General features: G+C 41.5%; 1 protein-coding gene across 1 annotated transcript in view; it reads right to left on the bottom strand.

Moving 5' to 3' along the window:
* Positions 1-20,247, bottom strand: part of epb41l3 (erythrocyte membrane protein band 4.1 like 3) — a 161,987-nt gene extending 141,740 nt beyond the window's left edge. The window contains exon 1 of the mRNA XM_033020056.1: positions 19,927-20,247. The gene's annotated coding sequence lies outside the window, so the exon portion shown is untranslated. The remainder of the gene's footprint in view (positions 1-19,926) is intronic.
* Positions 20,248-20,616: the final 369 nt, after the last annotated feature.

Here is a 20,616-nt window from a genome sequence, read left to right as displayed (position 1 = left end):
GGCTGATCTCTGCCTCCTAATCCCATTTTGCTGCCTTATCCCCATAACCCTTTACACCTGTTCTAATCACGAATTTGTCTATCTCTGCCTTAAAAATATCCACTGACTTTGCCTCCACAGTGGCAAAGAGTTCCTCAGATTAACTACCCTCTAAAAGAGCTCCCTTTAATTCTGAGTCTATAGCCCCTGGTCCTAGACTCTCCCACTGTTGGAAACATCCTTTCCCACTCTATCTGTGCCTTTCATTATTCAGTACGTTTCAGAGGTCCCCATTCAACCTTCTAAATTCCAGCGAGTACAGGCCCAGTGCTATAAGATTCTCATCATGTGCTAACCCACACATTACTGGAATAATTCTTGTAAACCTCCTCTGAAAAGATTGGATCCGTTCCCACCCACCCCTCTCCAATCACCACTAAACACCCAATTACAGCCTGACTGCAAAAAGTTTGCGGCCTCATCCACTACCCACCCCCCTCCACGCAGCACAACATCACTTCATCATCACCAATAAAAAGTAGAGGAGAGGCTGTTCTGAAGCCAGAAAAGCCGGAAACCTCCAGGACCAGACAATGTTTCCCCATCTATTCTCAAGCTCTGTGCTGAACAACGTCTATACGGACATTTTCAACCAGTCCCTGCAAACCTGCACGGTCCCTGCCTGCTTCAAAGTCTCCACTATTGTCCCTGTACCCGAAAAGGCAAGGATCACTGGTCTTAATGACTACAGGCCTGTCGCACTGACTTCTGTAGTCATGAAGACCATTGAAAGGCTTGTGCTGGCAAAGCTGAAACATATCACGAACCCCTTGCAGTTTGCATATCGGGCCAATAGATCCGTGGATGACGCAGTCAACCTGGGCCTGCACTTCATCATCCAGCACCTAGACCACCAGGGGACCTATGCGAGGATTTTGTTTGTTAATTTTAGCTCTGCATTCAACACCATTGTGCCAGAGCTACTACACTCCAAACTTTTCAAATTTACTGTTCCTGAACCCCTCTGTCGGTGGATCACCAGCTTCCTGACAGACAGGAAGCAGCATGTGAGGCTGGGAAAGCACATCTTGGACCGTCGGCATAAGAGCACCGCAAGGCTGCATACTCTTCCCTCTCCTCTACTCTCTCTACACCAATGACTGCACCTCCACTGACTCCTCTGTCAAGCTTCTCAAGTTTGCGGACGACACAACCCTGATTGGACTGATCCAGGATGGGGAGTAATCTGCCTACAGACAGGAAGTGACACAGCTGGTGTCCTGGTGCCATCGCAACAACCTGGAGCTCAATGCTCTTAAGACAGTGGAATTTATTGTAGACTTTAGGAGAGCTCCCCCTCCCCTCACCCCATTCACCATCAACAACACCACAATCACATCTGTGGAGTATTTTATCTCTCCCACCTCGACAACAGAGACACTTACGTAAGAATGCTGTTCATCGATTACAGCTCAGCATTCAACACCATTATACCCTCTAAACTGATCACCATACTCGGTGACCTGGGCATCGACCCCTCCCTCTGCAACTGGATATTGGACTTTCTAACCAACAGACCCCAGTCTGTTAGGTTAGACAAGCACACCTCTTCAACCCTCACCCTGAACACCGGCGTTCCACAGGGCTGTGTGCTGAGCCCCCTCCTCTACTCCCTCTTCACCTACGACTGCACACATGTACATGGTACTAACACCATCATCAAGTATGCAGATGATACAACGGTGATTGGCCTCATCAGCAACAACGATGAGTCGGCCTATAGGGAGGAGGTCCAGCTCCTAGCAGCATGGTGCGCTGACAACAACCTGGCCCTTAACTCCAAGAAGACCAAGGAGCTCATTGTAGACTTCAGAAAGTCTAGGGGCGGCACGCACACCCCCATCCACATTAACGGGACGGAGGTGGAACGTGTTTCCAGCTTCAGGTTTCTGGGGGTCAACATCTCCGATGACCTCTCTTGGACCCACAATACCTCTACTCTGGTCAAGAAGGCTCACCAGCGTCTCTTCTTCCTGAGGAGACTAAAGAAGGTCCACCTGTCTCCTCAGATTCTGGTGAACTTCTACCGCTGCACCATCGAGAGCATCCTTACCAACTGTATCACAGTATGGTATGGCAACTGCTCTGTCTCCGACCGGAAAGCACTGCAGAGGGTGGTGAAAATTGCCCAACGCATTACCGGTTCCTCACTCCCCTCCATTGAGTCTGTCCAAAGCAAGCGATGTCTGCGAAGGGCGCTCAGCATCGTCAAGGACTGCTCTCACCCCAACCACAGACTGTTTACCCTCCTACCATCCGGGAGGCGCTACAGGTCTCTCTGTTGCCGGACCAGCAGGTCCAGGAACAGCTTCTTCCCTGCGGCTGTTACATTACTCAACACTGTACCTCGGTGATTGCCAATCACCTCCCCCCCGGACACTCCTTCCACTAGGAAAAAAAGAAAAATTGCACTACTATGACTGTATGCACGTAAATATATTTATTTATTGCTCATATTCTATGTCGCTCTTCTAGGGAGATGCTAACTGCATTTCATTGTCTCTGTACTTTACACTGCACAATGACAATAAAGTTTGAATCTTGAATCTTGAAATCTTAAGTTCCTGGGAACCATCATCTCCAAGGACCTTAAGTGGGGGGCTTCCATCGACTCCACAGTCAAAATGGCACAACAGAGGATGTTCTTCCTGCGGCAGCTGAGGAAGCACAATCTGCCACAGGCAATAATGGTCCAATTCTATATGGCCATCGTAGAGTCTGTCCTCACCTTCACCATCATGGTCTGGTTTGGCTCAGCCACCAAGCACAACATCCGGAGGCTGCAGTGAATCATCCGATCAGCTGAGAAATTTTTGGCTGCAACCTTCCCTCCATTGACGAACTGTACACTGCAAGGGCCAGGAAGCGAGCGGGTAAGATCATCTCTGACCCCTCTCACCCTGGCCACAAACTCCTTGAATCACTTCCATCTGGAAGGCGACTCTGGACTGTCAAAGCTGCCACAGCTAGACATAAAAACTGCTTTTTTCCATGAGTAGTAACCAAAAATCTGTAGCCTCCTTTTGCTCAGGTATTTTATTTAATTCACATGTTTAATTAATAATGTTTTATTATTAATGTTTAATGTTCTATTTGTCATTCCTAACTGTCACTGTATATCATGTTGTCACTTGTGGGCGAAGCACCAAGGCAAATTCCTTGTCTGTGAATATTTGGCCAATATTCATTCATTCATTTACAGTTTGCATTAACTGCAACCTCTTGATATCTATATTACTAAAAGTCTGATCTTGACCACTTCTGTTGTTCTGTATATTGATTTTAGAAAAAAACGCTGCCACTTACGGCTGTGATTTTTGGCCATCTTACTCAGAGTCCCCCTCCGCAGCGCAGGACAAGAGGATTTTTCCCAACAATGAAAAATAAAAGAGTTATTAGTGTTTAAAAAATGTTGAGATTCCCTCTCCTGAAGGCCACGCCCCTTCCGTAAGGGACTATAAAACCCGGAAGTGTTGTGTGCCTCAGTCAGTCTCTGCAAGATGGGGGAGCAAGAGGGCCACGTCTCTCAGTCTGAGCTGTGAATAACACTGAACACATGTCTACTAAACTGTGAGTGGTTTTAATGACCTGTCAGTGCCCTTAATGTGATTTGAAAATATAGTTTGGAAATGCTAAAGCTGTGTTGCCTTTGGTTTGGAAATGCTAAAGCTGTGTTGCCTTTGGTTTGGAAATGCTAAAGCTGTGTTGCCTTTGGTTTGGAAATGCTAAAGCTGTGTTGCCTTTGGTTTGGAAATGCTAAAGCTGTGTTGCCATTGTTTTGGAAATGCTAAAGCTGTTTTGCCTTTGGTTTGGAAATGCTAAAGCTGCGTTGCCTAATTAAAGTTGCCTTGCCTAATTAAAGTTGCCTTGCCTAATTAAAGTTGCCTTGCCTAATTAAAGTTGCCGTGCCTTATTAAGGTTGCCTTGCCTAATTAAGGCTGCCTTGTCTAATTAAGGCTGCCTTGCCTTCTATATAATTAAAAGTCTAATTTTGACCACTTCCTGTTTGTGCTTTATATTGATTTTAGAAACAAACGCTACCAGGTACAGCTGTGACTTGTGGCCATCTTACTCAGAGCCCCCCTCCGCTCATCAGGTGCCAAGGATTTTTCGCATCGATGAAAAATAAAAGAATTATCAGTGTTTAAAATGTTTTGAGATTCTCTCTCCTGTCAATCATGCCATGAAGGCCACGCCCCTTCTGGTGGGAGGGGACTGTAAAACCCAGAAGTGTGCGCATGGCTCAGTCTCTGCAAGATGGAGCAGGGAGAGGTCACGACTCGCTGTCTTTAGTGGCTTTGCACCCTGCTTGAAATGGTATGAAACTGCACTTGAATTTGGTGGCCTTGCACCCTGCTTGAAGTGGTAAGAAACTGCACTTGAATTTGGTGGCCTTGCATCCTGCTTGAAATGGAATTTCAAGGAATAGCCGTGAGTCAACTACCAGCCCACCAGCCGTGAATGAGTGAGCTGCCAGCACAACAGGCTCGAGTGACTGAGCCGCCAGCCCAAGAATCCATTCGGCCCACAATAATAATAATAATAATAAATTTTATTTGGGGGAGCCTTTCAAAAATCTCAAGGACACTTTACAGAGATTAACAAGAATAATAAAACATATAATCGGAATAAAATAAATAATAAAGACATCACCAAAACACAAATTAAAAACAGAATTCAATCCAAACACAAAAAATCAAAAACACAATGTCCATACTAGCCCTCTGGAAACCAGTCCCTTCAGCCCACAACGCCCATACTAGCACTCGAGAAAGCCCCCCCCCCCCCCATCCAACTGGCCACCAATATTGGAATTGGTGGAGAGGTGGAATATTGCGTTGGGGGACCAGCCCTCCCGTGTGATGCTAGGACCCAACGGGTCCCACAATCTAGTTTCTAATATAAATACAACTGGAATTGAATACTTTATTGGAATGGAATGGAATACTTTATTGTCACATTTGACTAGGCACAGGTAAATTATATGCTGGCATACCCAATGTATACAATGCATACCCAAGGGTACCATCTGTTCAACTTCCATGAGTGTTCCTTAATGTTTGTTTAGCTAGAGTCCATCCAGCTACACAACGACAGCAGTTGTGAACTAATCCACAAATGTTGCATTAAATTTTGAGCATCCTACCACTGGTCAAGCAATACAGAGAAACATAACCAACACAATAGGAAATTACATTATTACGAACAAAACAATAATTGGAGTATAACATGCAAGTTAAAATAGAAAACTAAAATTGTGGGCAAAGTATCTTCAAAGTTGAATTAGGATGAATGGCAGCCTTCATATTTATACCTTAATGTTCAATGGGTCAATTACTTTGAAGTTCCTCTCCACCTGACCCACTTGCAAATTGAAGTCCATTTTGTTCTGACCTTTTACTATCTTTCGCCTGCGATGGAATTGCCAGTAATAGCATCCATTACATAGTTTTGAAAAAGCGCTTTTCAATTTTCTACACTATTGATTTCATGGTAGAGATTATAAATTTCAAGCTTGTACCCGTTTGTGGACCAGAACTGGGAACATATTTTGTGAGTGAGTGCGTCACCATTTCAGGGTTTTTTTGCACTGCATAAAAATCCATCTAAGTCACATGTGATTCTTTAAAAAGAGGTTTTACCACCACATAATGACCAGGTTTATTTCCCACAATCAAGAGGCTATAGCACTCTGATGACATAGTTTCAGCTTCACCTTGGTGATGCTCTCCGTTGGTGCATAACCAGGAACCTCCAATCATATTTGAAACACATCAGGTAACTAAGAAAGTTAATATACTTACACGCCAGGGAGGCATGGTGGCGCAGCGGTAGAGTTGCTACCTTGCAGCGCTTACGGCGCCAGAGACCTGGTTCGATCCCGACTACGGGTGCTCTGTATGGAGTTAGTATGGTCACCGCGTAGGTTTCCTCCGAGAGTTTTGGTTTCCTCCCACACCCCAAAGATGTAGAGGTTTGTAGGTCAATTGGCTTGGTATAAATGTAAAATTGGTCCTATTGTGTGTAGGATAGTGTTAATGTGCGGGAATCGGTGGCCCGAAGTGGTCTCTAAACTAAACTAAACTAAACTGGAACGTATGGCTAAGGGAACAAACCAAAGTCTGAGTTGCCAAAAGAATTGGTTTATTTTTTGTAGTGATCCACTCTGGTCTTCCATGGAAAATTCAAACTGATTCAACTCTATTGTGCTCACCGCCAATGCTGCTTGAGCTGCCGAGTGCTTTCAGCATTTCACTACTTTGTTTCAAACTACTTGTTGAAGATTTTTTGTAATCTGTGACAAATGTGGACAAGCATAGATGAATTGTAGAAGCACCAGTCATTTCTGCGAAGAGGTTTTTGAGGGTGTACGAAGAGAAATAATAAATTTGACAAGTCAGATGCCCTTTATGCCTATTTTGAACTGGCAAACAAAGTTCCACCAAGCAGCATCACCTGCAAAATAGTGACGATGATGAAGGAAACATGTCTTTATCATCATGACTTTTTTTGCATATCTTTCATTCATTGTTCTTTATCTCTCTACATCACCGTCTATATCTTGCTAATCATTTCCCTGACTAGTCTGAAGAAAGGTCTCAACCCAAAACGCCACCCATTCCTTCTCTCCAGATATGCTGCCTGTCCCGCTGAGTTACTCCAGCTTTTTGTGTCTATCTTCGGTTTAAACCAGCATCTGCAGTTCCATCCTACACATAACTTCCTGATTCCAATTCTCAAAGATGGAGTGGAGAAATTAATAACATCAGCTGTCTGGAAAACCCGACACCCCAGCACGACAAAGTCCTGAGTGTACTGGATTATCAGACTTTTAACGTCCACGGTCACTGAAGCAACTCAGAGGCTAGATATTCAATGGTAATTGTCTAAATTCCTTAAGGGCCTGTCTCACTTTCACAACCTAATTCACGACCTCTGCCGAGTTTGCCCTTGACTCATACTCGCAGCATGGTCGTCACAAGGTCGAAGGAAGTCATAGGAGGTCGTGATGCTAGTCGTAGGCACTCGTGGCATCGTAGATCGGGGCGTTTTTTCAACATGACGAAAAATGTCCACGAGTAAAAAAGGTCGTGAATTAGGTCGTGAAAGTGGGACAGGCACTTTAATCACAGATGAGTTTCCACTAAAGAGACGTCAGAAATGTATTAAGACACCACTCAACTGTATTTAGAACAAAGCATTTTGTTTCTTAACATCTTATTAACTAAACATTCAATATGGGCATCCCATGTCTCTCTGTATACAAGATGCTTTGCAGTTACATGAGAGTATCTATTGTATTCATTGTATAGACATGGACAGTAACAGCTGCAGGAAGCGCCCTCTTCAAGTGCCCCATCATAGACACATTATTGTGCTTTGGATACATTTCACCATTTTTCTTCTCTGCCATTGGATCAAAACTTTTTGGAAATTCTAATAGAACACTGGAGGTACCTTTGCCACAAGGACTGCCTGAATTCTCAGAGCAACACTCCATATCCTCTCAACAACACGCAAACATAGACAATAGTAATCACCTTGTTAGGTGAACAAAGGTCAGGACATTCCTGTTTGTGGTGGAGCCCTTTAAATTATCAACTTTATGCAATTAGTCAAGAAGAGTCTGAAAAATAGTCCCGACCTGAAATATCATGTTCTCCCGAAACGCTGCTTGATCCGTTGAGTTACTCGAGCACTTTGTGTCAATGATTTCCAGCTTCATTTCAGATTATGTCTTCATTATTAAGATTTTGCTACTGGTTCTATGGCACTTCACTAGCTAATGTGTAATCAATATTCCTATCAAACACATTCCCAAACTGATCACGCCAATAATGACCTTGTATTTTGATGGCTAGGTACAATACAAAGCCCTCCACCATTTGGCCCCCCCATATCTCACTGACCTCCTCTCCCCCTACCAACCCTCACGGTCCCTCAGATCCACATCAGCCGGTCTCCTCTCCATCCACAAATCCAACCTCCGCAGTTTTGGGGACAGAGCCTTCTCCAGGGCAGCTCCCAGGCTCTGGAACTCCCTCCCCCAACTGATCCGCAATTCCGTGTCCCTCACCATCTTCCAGTCCCGCCTCAAGACCCATCTCTTCACCTCTGCCTATCCTTAGCCCCACGTCCCCCTCCCTTTTCATCTGTGCTTGAATTGCCTCATATTGTGTTTTGAATTGAATTCTGTCTTTAATTTGTGTACTAGTCATGTCTCTACTATTTATTTCATTCCGCTTACATGTTTTTCCTCTACATGCTAAATTTTTGTAAGGTGTCCTTGAGACTCTTGAAAGGCGCCCATAAATAAAATGTATTATTATTATTAATACAAAACTGATCAGATAAAGTGCACAAAGGACATCAACAATTACTATTTGAACTTAGGTGTAAGCACTCTAGTGATCAAGCAATAATTATCTGAAGTTTGAAGTCGTCCTTGGTTCTGTCGCCCATCTGATTTAGGTTCGACCATACAATTCCAGATTCACAGACCACTGCAATATTGCTGTGGTATAGATATAATCTTTCATGTAAGATGTTAAAGTGAAAGCCTGTATGCTCTTCCTGCCAAGCTTTAAGACGTCAAGACAAAAACATTAAACCTTTACCTTCTTATCTCTCTGCGTATCAAAGTTTGCCGACAGTTCTCCTCTGAAGAGCCTGGTAAATTTAGGCACGTAAAAAAAAAAATCCTGTACAAATTGTTTTGTTACAAAAGATTATTTGGTTAATCAAATCATGTCACCAACCACATTTATTACTCAATGTCCCAAACAATATATTTTTCTCATCGCTTTTTTGACCACCATATTTCCATGCACAATATTGGTAAATGAATCTCAAAGATCTAGGCACTGCACAGATATGACAATATATTATAAAATGTTAGTAATATACTGTATCTTTTCAAGACAACTTGATTAGTCAAAATGTTTAGTGTTTATATATTTTTTGTAACATTAAATTACAAAGAAGCATCTAATAGTCAAAGTTGTTTAATACTTTGTGCAGATTTTTAAGATTTGAACTAATTTGTAGCATGCATTTTTTGAGAGGCATTATTATACTGTTCTCTCGATGCCAATGTGGCATTGTGAATCTCCCACGTTTGAACAAGAAATTACAATTCCAAAGAAAGATAAGGCCATGGAGGCCTTATGAGCAGTAGTATCTGCTGCAGACTTGGTCGAACAACAGCACTGCAAACCAGTCTTTTGTGTGGATACCAAAGCAAGCCTGAACATAAGAGCTGACATAAGGGCAAGAAAATCTGCCTTAATCCATTGTATCGGTGTCTAAAATCAAACAATGCTGCAATTTTGCACAAATAAAATTCTTAGTCCAAGAAATTTCTCAACCCAGCAACAACTGTTGGATAGTGAAGGACTTTCACCAGCCTGGAAAAATGCCAAACTGGAAATGTAACCCCAATGAAGTGGAGGAGGCGCCTGGGTGGTGTGGAACTTCAAGAAAATAACCTTGTAGCTTTGTTTCTCAAAGTGAATAATATAAATTGCTTCTCTCTGAGAAACAAATGGAATTCAGTCAGTGGTCATGTTAAATTGCTGAATTTAGGAATGTGGTCCAAAACAGATTGCTTTCAATTACAAAATGACTCAGCAGGTGGAGTCAAGCAGAATCCATGCAAGCACATTTCAGCTCGAGACCCTACATCAGGACAGAGAGAGAAGAGGAAAGGTTGCCAGCATACATCAGTATACTGCATTGATAGATCTCTGTGTGTGGGTAAAAATAACTGGGGTGTAGGTTACCTCCAGTTTGAAACTGCTCTTCAATTACAAGCCATACAAAATAAGCTGCAGATGTTGGAAATAAAAATAAAACAGAAAATGCTGGAAGTAGCCAGAAAGTCAGGCAGCATCATGGGAGAAAGAAACAGAGTTGGTGTTTCTCGTTGATCACCTTTCTTGTCGACCTCTCAAGTCATTCCAGTTACTCGCCATGCATACATAGCTATATATCAGGCTTTTAACAAACCTAACTTTTTGATTGAACACAATAATGTAATTATTTTGTTATCAATCGCAGATGCAACCACGCAAAGCTCCTCATTCTGTTTAGGGAATAGAAAATACTGGTTTCTGCAGTTTGTGTGGTTCTACTATATGACACTGAAGGAAGCACAAAAAAAAGCAAATTCAGCAAATTTCCCCAATTTGGACACCCTAAATAAAATGACAACATTTGGCAGACAGGCTTCATTTCCAAACCACAGAAAATCGTCATAGAGTGACTAAGGTAGATCAGTGCAATCTTGTCTTCTCTGGACAGGATGAGAAAATCAGATGCAAAATATTAGAAATCTATTGACAAATCCTTTTACTATCATTACACTGTCATACCAACTCAGCACGAACTGAGGCTGCCAACTTGGGTCACATGGATTGAAACTAGAACACAGGAAACTGAAAATACCACAAAATACGTAACATTTTACTACAAAGTTCCATTTTAACTGGAGCTGTACTGTTAATATTAGGATATAGTTGCGGGCAACATTTTTCTCCTTACCGTGGAATGCATGAAAGGAGAGGAAAGGAAACAAATGTAAGGCAATTTTCCTGACATTTATTTTTAGACCAACCTCCCACTTGCTCCAATCGAAAGGCAAATGCAACGTCAAAGACTATTGTTTATTCCTTAGCTATGTAATCCCAGCATCAATCCAACCATTTGGAAAACACCCAGTAGATACCAGAGATTAATAATTATTTGCCTGTCTTGACTGTGATGCCTGGATGCAAAGAATTAACTTTTAAATAAGTGCTACATACAAATAATTGTATCTCATACCAATGTATTGTCAAAATGTAAATATAATTCAATATCAAAAAAGGTTAAGATGGAATTAATCGAAGAATGGGATGTAGCTGGAGTACATGCATTCTTAATTGTTTAGTTCTTTTAAATAACATTAAAATGTTTCACATAGTGGTCTAGTTCTTAAAATATTAAAATATGTTTTCCACAGTGGTCTAGTTCTTAATAAAATATTAAAATATATTTTCCAAAGATAAAGCGTTGAAGCTTCAAAATGTGAAATGTTAACAAGTGATGCATAAAATCCTCCAAAACTAACTAGGCTTTCTTTCAACATTACACAGTCTTTAACATATTCCTTTTTGCCCAATATCTGCCAGTCATGTTCTCTCTGTTGCTCTTTATTACATTCAATAATCCCCAACCTAAAAAAAATCCACTATCCAGCTGCCACAGACATGCTAATCGGCTACTAGACCCTCTTCTGAAGCTAAAAATACGAATTTATTGCTGTCCAAGCTCATTTAATTCTAAAGACAATTATACATTAATGCACAATCAAGGGATCGTACAATTTCATGATCTTGAAAATTAACATTCAGAACAACAGCTTGTCTACTGCTGTATCAATGACATGTGAAAATAAGTCATCTTTAGAAAGCTTCGATTGGACTTGTGACCTCACTGCCCTTAATATGTTCCTACCATTAGGAATATTAATGATTTCAGCTTCAGCGGGCTGCAGTGAGCATGGTACATTACAACATAGGAACATGGTTTCCATTACATTTTTTTTAAAATATAAAGATCAATAACACTACGATTCAGGATAGAATTATGATTATTTTATCGTTCAACATAAACAGTACAAAGAGTCCAATTCTTGTATTCATTTGTAGCTAATTACTCAAATGGTCCACCCACAAGAACAACATGTTAAGATTTTACTGAACCTCTGACTGTATTAAAATGTGTAGTGGTGTTTCTTAGTTTACAAACTTTCACTCAAAATAAATTGATTTTGGGGGGGGGGGGGTATAAGTCTTTGGTTCCTAAAGCAAATTTTTCATGATAACCAATAGCATGCAACTCTCCATCCATGGGAATACATCAAACTGAAACATTCACAATGCCCTTCACTCAGTCAAACTTTACAAACTTCTACTCATGAAAAGTTTTTAAGAATGTATCTCTTTCATAAATCATGGAATATCAAAAATGTTTAAAGGCAATGTGATCAATTCCTGAAGTTCCACAAATTAAATACAAAAATAGAAATTGAAAAATATAAAAAAGAAAAACGGAAAGCATGTCATTTATTAACAAACACTGCAAAAAACGGATTAATTTTTGCCATTAGCCAATGAGAAACGGTGCACTTGTTCAATGATACACTCTAATATATCAACTCCCCGTGTATATCTCCCACACTGTGATTACTTATGCTTTCAATGCTGGAACTTATGCAGATTCCTTCACATCCATCATCCATACTTTCAAATCACAACAGCTATTGTTTAATCTTCATATGTCCTTTAATTACATTTTAATTACACCTGCCACACTGTTTCCTGATATGTTTATACGATGTATGCATTGCTGACAAGGCAGTTAGTCCAATCCAATGATGTCCTCGACTTTCCTACTGAAAATAAGACATTCTATAACTAGTTTTCTATCACTGTTTGCAATGACGTCTTTACTTTAGGAGATCCACATAAAAACCACTTCACTTAGTCCCAACCCTTGCAATATGCTAACTCATTCTGACAACACTGCTTGCCCACAGCAAGTGGAAAAATATGGGTTATTTTTCAAACATAGATCGCAACCACCGATTCTTTTCCCAGGAAATTTAGAGAAATCCATCCCCATCCATCAGTTTATCCTTCTTATCCCTTCTATCTTTGTTCCATGGGATCTCATTTGGACTCAATAATTCCCTTTTCAGTGATTTGTTACATAGAAACATAAAAACATAGAAAATAGGTGCAGGAGTAGGCCATTTGGACCTTTGAGCCAGCACTGCCATTCAATATGATCATGGCTGATCATCCAAAATCAGCACATTGTTCCTGCTTTCCCCCTATAATCCCTTCATTCCGTAGGAAAGAATTGCAGGTGCTGTTTTAAATTGAAGGTAGACACAAAATACTGGAGTAACTCAGCGGGACAGGCAGCATCTCTGGAGAGAAGGATTGGGTGAAGTTTCGAGTCTGAAAAAGGGTCTTGACCCGAAACGTCACCCATTCCTTCTCTCCAGAGATGTTGCCTGTCCTGCTGAGTTACTCCAGCATTTTGTGTCTCCCTTGATTCTGTTAGCCCTAAGAGCTATATCTAACTCTCTCTTGAATACATTCAGTGAATTGGCCTCCGCTGCCTTCTGCGTCAGAGAATTCCACAGATTCTCTTCGAATTGTGTATTGTTGCTGCCCCTACTACTCCTTATTTTTGATTCATTTTGTTTATATGTTTGTAATTTGCTCGTTTTAATCTGTAAGCTATCCTTGAGAGTCCTGAAAGGCGCCCATAAATAAAATGCATTATTATTATTATTATTCACAATTCTCTGGCTGAAAAAGTTTTTACTCATCTCAGTCGTAAATGACCTACCACTTATTCTTAAACTATGACCACTTATTTTGGGCTCCCCCGACATCTGGAACATTTTTCCTGCATCTAGCCTGTCCAATCCTTAAGAATTTTATCTTTCTAGAAGATCTCCTCTCATCCTTCTAAATTACAGAGAATATAAGCGCAGTCGATCAATTCTTTCATCATAGAAAGTTCCGCCATCCCGGGAATTAACCTGGTGAACCCACGCTGCACTCCATCAATAGCACGAATGTCCTTCCTCAAATTAGGAGACCAAAATTGCACAGTTACCATACGCACCCACGTTTGCCATTTCTTTCCCACCACAAAATAATTTTCTTTAAAAATCAGCAATCTTCAAAGGGCAGTTGAAGGCATGATCTCTTAGCTTGAGCAGAGAAGGTATAGATTTTGAACGGTACAAACTAACTTTACTTATCAATGACTGTTCAATCAAAATGGTTGCACCAATACTACAGTGCTATTACCAAAAACATAGTCCTCTTTTCCTTTGTTCCTGTTGAAAAGGGACACTTTTTTTCACCTCATCCCCACCTATTTTAATACTCTTGCCACATTTTCCAAATAATGCTTTCTTCCCTCATCTATCTGCAATCATTGTGTACTGCAATGTGACAAGACAAAAGATCAAAGAGATAAACACACAAACAAGGAAACTTACCTTTATAACAAATTATGAGGAAGCCTGAAGTGTTGAAGCATTCAGAGCTGGGCATTCATAAGTAGAGAAAAGAAAACAAATCTGATGGCAACCGTCTTTGTGGACCCAATTACAGAAAGTTAAGAACCCATGATGTGAAATCTCGATATATGAATATGCAGTAAAGTATTTACTATGTGTCTGAACTTAATTCAAACATGGTCTCAGCCACAGTCTGACCCTTCCACCAGATATGTGAGACTTAAGTGTGCATTACAGAGTCCTGGAATGTCTGATGGGCTTTGTCTGTTACCTCAGCACAATTCTCGGAAGCCAGTGCAAAGTCATGGAATTAAGGGGGAAATTAATTGCAGGTATTAATCAAGTGATCATAGTGATGACCTGCGTGCAGTTATTCTTTTTTTAAATTGTGCTAGATACTTGCAGAAATGGCCACCTTTACAATTAAACCAATCATCGTTGTAAATTTCCAGCCAAGTGAGTCAGCAATAAGTTTAAAAAAGAAACTTGAGGAAAATAAACTTTCTGGAGAGGAGAGCAATTTTGATTGCAATTTATGCTTAAACCATCAAATGCATTCAAGATGGAAATATTGTGCTAAAAATCAGTCCATATGCAATATGGGACTAAGCCACCAGGGTTAATTGTGTGATGATATAAAAATATATAATTGTGAATCAACTGCCCTGTCCATATTTGAATGCTATTGACTAATGAAAACCAGGATTTTTAATTTGACTTTGTATCACTCACTTTACAATCAATCAAAATGATTCCCTCTTACTTGTTTCCCTCCTGCATATTGGTTCCTGTTTTGAATAATGGAGCATGCAGTTGATCTCAGTTACACACATGACCTTGACATGAAATTTTACTGACAGTTGTGGGCTAGACTACAAATTCAGTTTCTATTGCCAGTATAGTAACTAATATAGCTGGATGCAAGTGAAATAATAATTGTTTAATAGCTTGAAAGCAAATTTACAAAATTAACATTTATGGTGTTTTGGGAACATCATCAGGGATTTTCACTGGCCTTAACATTACTGTATTCAGAGTCGTCATATTCACTTGCTTTATGTAAGCTTTCATACGCACACATCATCACCCCCTCAAATTCATTTCTAAATATAGCCAATTTTGTCCAATTTATATATTTGACATAAAGCATACAATTTGCGTGCTTTTAGTTGCAGCTTATCCTGGCGATAAATCAAGTGGTCATAAATGGGAGTTAATGTTAATCCAAAATGTTTGAACAATAAAATCTTGGGTCGCATAAAATCAGCTTTTGTCCCTTTACGATTTGCAACCCTTTCCTCACCCCCACAATCTGAGGAGATCTCATTTACATGTAGCAGGTTGGCTTGTCTGTCTGCCTGAATACCTAGCAAACAGCTATTGAGGAGCTGCAGAAGATTGTTTCAATCACCATGTGGGGTTCATCAGAAGGTCACCAGCTGATATCTGTCAACTTGGTATGGACGTAACTCAAGGTTTCTTCCAGGGTCCAGGATTAAATTCAAGCCCTACTTCACTGTGCCAGAATCAGGTCCATACTGCTTCCCCACTTTATTGGAAGTAACCACTCTTCTCACTCACCAGGACTCAAGCTGGTTTGCCCATCTAAAGTTTGTACACACTGCCTCCTGCTAGGTGTCTCACGTACCTATTGAATATGAGTTAACACCCAATACGACAGAAAGCAGCCCGATCACCCAGCTCCCAACACCGCCTGTAATCTATCTGCCCTCTCTGCCACAGAAGGCAGCGGAGGCCAACTCACAGGATGTTTTCAAGAGAGAGTTAGATTTAGCTCTTAGGGCTAACGGAATCAAGGGATATGGGGAAAAAGCAGGAACAGGGTACTAATTTTGGATGATCAGCCATGATCATATTGAATGGCGGTGCTGGCTCGAGGAGCCGAATGGCCTACTCCTGCACCTATTGTCTATGTTTCTACTTTGCTTCGACAGGGTGAAACCTTCCCCTGCCTCACACATCACACACCCTCCCTCCCCCCTCCCCCCCCCCTCCCCTCTCTAGGAAAATTCTGCTCCTTCCACAGCTGTTTCGGGCACCATCAGATTTTGCTGTTCGTAACAAATTAGACTTTACACAACAAATACTTTAATCTGCTGAATTAATCTGTCAATGGCATCAAATCGCTGTTCAGGTTACAAATTGGAAAGAGACAACTAGAGGGAATGTCATTCAAATCTGGAAACAGAACAGTTGTGCCCAAAACATGCCACTTTAAAAACACTTCTGAAGAGCAAATTCTGCATAGTACAAACATTTTTGTCAATTTAAATTGCATGGTTTATTAATTAATTATGTGGAATCGCCCTTAAATTATAATGCAACTTCAATGCAAATTTGAATCAAACAAGTGAAAAACAGCTTAATTCCTGGAGGCATTCATTAATCCCCATAAAGAATGATTTTATATTTTAAACCAAATCGACTGTTTTAAGTCATTAGACAAAAATGAAAATTGCTTCTACTTGTTCTTCCTGTTAATTCAAGGTGACTCTCATCTCAGTAGCCACTACTGTAGAAAATATTTGAAGTACAATTGTGATGCAAATCAATCTAAATTATGGGGAAGATTCATTTATGTAGCAATAAATATCACGATCATGTGATTAGGAGTAGAATTAATCCATTTGGACCATCAAGTCCCTGGTGTACTAGTGGCCAGAGGGTCTAGGGTGACGGAGGAACTGAAGGAAATTCACATTAGACAGGAAATGGTGATGGGTAGACTGAATGGAGATAAATCGCCAGGGCCTGATGGTCTGCATCCCAGAGTAAGTAAGCATGCAGGTACAGCAAGCAGTGAAGAAAGCAAATGGCATGTTGGCCTTCATAACAAGTGGAGTTGAATATAGGAGCAAAGAGGTCCTTCTGCAGTTGTACGGGGCCCTAGTGTGACCACACCTGGAGTATCGTGTGCAGTTTTGGTCTCCCAATTTGAGGAATGATATTCTTGCTATTGAGGGAGTGCAGCGTAGGTTCACCAGGTTAATTCCCAGGATGGCGGGACTGTCATATGTTGATAGAATGGAGTGGCTGGGATTGTATACTCTGGAATTTAGAAGGATGAATCATATAAGATTATTAAGGGTTTGGACACGCTAGAGGCAGGAAACATGTTCCCGATGTTGGGGGAGTCCAGAACCAGGGTCCACTGTTTAAGAATAAGGGGTAAACCATTTAGAACGGAGATGAGGAAAAATTTTTTTCACACAGATAGTTGTGAGTCTGTGGAATTCTCTGCTTCAGAGAGTGGTGGAGGCTGGTTCTCAGGATGCCTTCAAGAGAGATCTAGGCAGAGCTCTTAAAGATAGCAGAGTCAAGGGATTGGGGAGAAGGGGCACTGATTGTGGATGATCAGCCATGATCACATTGAGTGGCGGTGCTGGCTCGAGGGGCCGAATGGCCTACTCTTGCACCTATTGTCTATTGGCATTCAATCATGGCTGATCTATCTCTCCCTCCTAAACTCATTCTCCTGCCTTCTCCCCATAACCTGTGACACCCATACTAATCAATCTACTTTATTCTAATCATGATTTTTAATTGATCATTCACAGACACATCTATATCATTCAATCACCCACAATTTTAATATTATATATAAATAATTCCCAAATTGGCCACACAAAGACACTGATTTTAAAACTCTACAGTTAAACTGATGAACAAGTTACTGTGTATTGCAGCTTGGGGAGGAGAGTAGGAAAACATTGTCACGACCAGATATATTGCAGTATCCTCAAAAGACCCAATCCCCATCTATCGATCTGTGTGTTTACATGTTTCCCCAATAACTGCATGTGTTTATATCCTCTGCAATCTCAATTCCTCCCATTCAGAGGATTGCGCTGTTGGGAACCAAAACTGACCCGCAAGGGGTCTGCGTGCCATATTGGGGTAATCAAAATTAATTATATTTTTCATTTCTTTTACATGTACTGAACTGGCAATAAACTGTGCAGGGAAATATAGGTAAATCCACTGATGGAGCATTCACAGCCACTGCTCTATAGAAGTACTTCAGTCTGTGACTACGTCATTAGGCTGTATTATCTTACCATAATCAGGACCAATCAGGTCAAAGCTAACTATATTGCCAGAAGCATTGTCGCTTCTGGTGGAAATAGCAATCCACGTAAATTGCTTTGTTTCTCTTCTGTTGCAACAGGACACTTTATAAAATTATGTGCTGGAACAGAAAATGTACTGAGGGGTGGTCGGAATGTATACTCTATGGGTCGAAACTATTAGTGTATTCTTGCAAGTGAAATTCCAAGGACATTAATCGGCACAAAGATAACTATTTAAAAATAAAAGTGCACCAATAACTTCTAAACCAATGATCCCAGGAACTACATACATTAAAATCATGTTAAAATAATAGATGCACTACTGCTTAAATAAAGACAATTTCCCTAATGATCAATACTCCCATCTATCAATTCCTTAAAGGTAATGTGGGGGTAAATAGTTGTCTGAAAACAATCCCTCAAAAAAATAAAACAACTCCTTTGACTTCCAGCAGTTCCATCTAACGAAAGGTGGCAGCATTCATGAAGAAAATATTTATTTGTAAAAAATCTAACATCTTCAGCATTATACTGGAGCTGCCACCCGCCAACGATTAAATAATTGCAAAGATTCAACTTCCACTGTTTCAATCGATAACTGCTGCATTGAAAGAAATGTGCAGAATACAAGAATACTTGTAGCATGACGACTTAGGGCAAATATCTTTAGACCTGGATCAATCAGAGATACTTTGCTGCATTATGAAATACTCTTTATGTAGTCAAAATATAAAATCAGCACAAAGTGAACAATATCGTGACAAAACTAATAGATATTCCACCCCCCAAGATATTCTCTCATAAAAAAAATGTAACACACACTCAAGTTGAAAGACGTCAACTGGGATACCAGTTTCCAAAGATGGATTCCTGACCACTTTCAAAGCTTTCTCTTGATAGCAACCATATGCTGTCATAAACTTACCAGTGAGGAGGAGATGGCAGCTTTCCCCCAGTCGGGTGCGAGAGTAAAGTGAACGAAAGCGGTAGTTTTTCCTCAGTCACGATGCAGTCTGGGGAGTGCTGTCACTGCAGCGGTCCACAACTGTCATTTATTCCACACCACACCCACCGCATTGCAGAACTGCTGGCAACCGGGAAACAATCAAAGCTGCAATTCATCTTAGAGACCAAGGGAGATGAATCAAGTAGGAATCACCCTATTTTCCTCTGCATGGTAACACATAGATATGATAATATCTGTAGTTACACACAAAACGTTATATAACGTTATGTATAACAGGGCCAACGCAATGGGAACACTCATGCCCTTAGAATAACCCTGCTAACGAAATCAAATTTGCCAGATTTCTGGATAATGTTCCCACATGTTAAGGTCATTTGAAACATTGCAGTCACCGACTTTGTTAATTTCACAAACAACACGCGTGAGAGCTGCCAAAGTGCGAGCCGGCAATGATCCGCCCGATTTTAAACACAGGTAAAAGTGCGTGTGTTCACCGTGTTAAAATCAGCAGCGGCCGATCGCGGCCGGGTAGAGCAGCGAGTAAACAGCGAGAGAGAGAGCGCTCACCCGCCCGCCCGCCGCTCCGACCCTGACACCCCGACCACTTCCATCCTTAGCCCGGGCGAATCACAAAACCGGCACCGAGAGAATTGACCATAAAAATAGCAGCAAGCAGCCCCCCCAGAGAGTGAAACATGGCGCCGAGGGCACCGGGGGGGTGGGGGAGAGAGCGACCGTACCTCGGGCGTTGCTCCCTCCTTGCGGCAAGTGGCGGCGGCGGCTGGAGCAGCGAGTAGCGGCTCCGGGGGATACGTGGGGTTGCGCCGCCGTCTGCGCCTACACCCGCGGCGGCAGCAGCAAGAAGCCGGGGCTCCCGCCAAATCACTGCCTGCTGCCTGCGAGGCGAAATGAGATGAGATCCTCTCCTCTCCGATCCGCTCCAGCCGCCGCGTCCGTCTACTGACTGACCGGCCGGCAGCGAGGGAGCGAGCGAGCAAGCAAAGACCAAGCAGTGACTTGGTTGTCAGCGCGCAGTGTTAGAGTGTATCGCGGAAATGGAGGGGGAGCCGGGGGAGGGGCTGCCACAGATGGGGCAAACGCGCAATGTGGGAGTTTAGACTGAGTTGGAAGCTTGGCAGTGGAGTATAATTAGAAACAGATTGTTTCGGTAGTGTTACACACGCGGATGTTCTCTCTTGCGCGGCATACTTTGATGCATGGCAATTTACATGTTCTCTTTCTGCGCCGCGACATTTAAAAAAAAAATCAAAACCAAAAACTTTAAAAAAAAATTGCACTGCGCACAAACACATTTAGACATTTCACACGTTTACCTTAAACCCACTGCACTGTTCCCAATTGTTTAGTTGTGTACAATTTTGCATTCATAAAATTTCATTTTTTAATAAACTTGGGAGATGGGTTGAGAT

This window comes from Amblyraja radiata, chromosome 4 (genome assembly GCF_010909765.2).
Source record: "Amblyraja radiata isolate CabotCenter1 chromosome 4, sAmbRad1.1.pri, whole genome shotgun sequence".
Classification (NCBI taxonomy): Eukaryota; Metazoa; Chordata; class Chondrichthyes; order Rajiformes; family Rajidae; genus Amblyraja; species Amblyraja radiata.
Note: the sequence above shows the minus strand (reverse complement) of the source record. Positions and strands in the feature narration are given on the sequence as shown.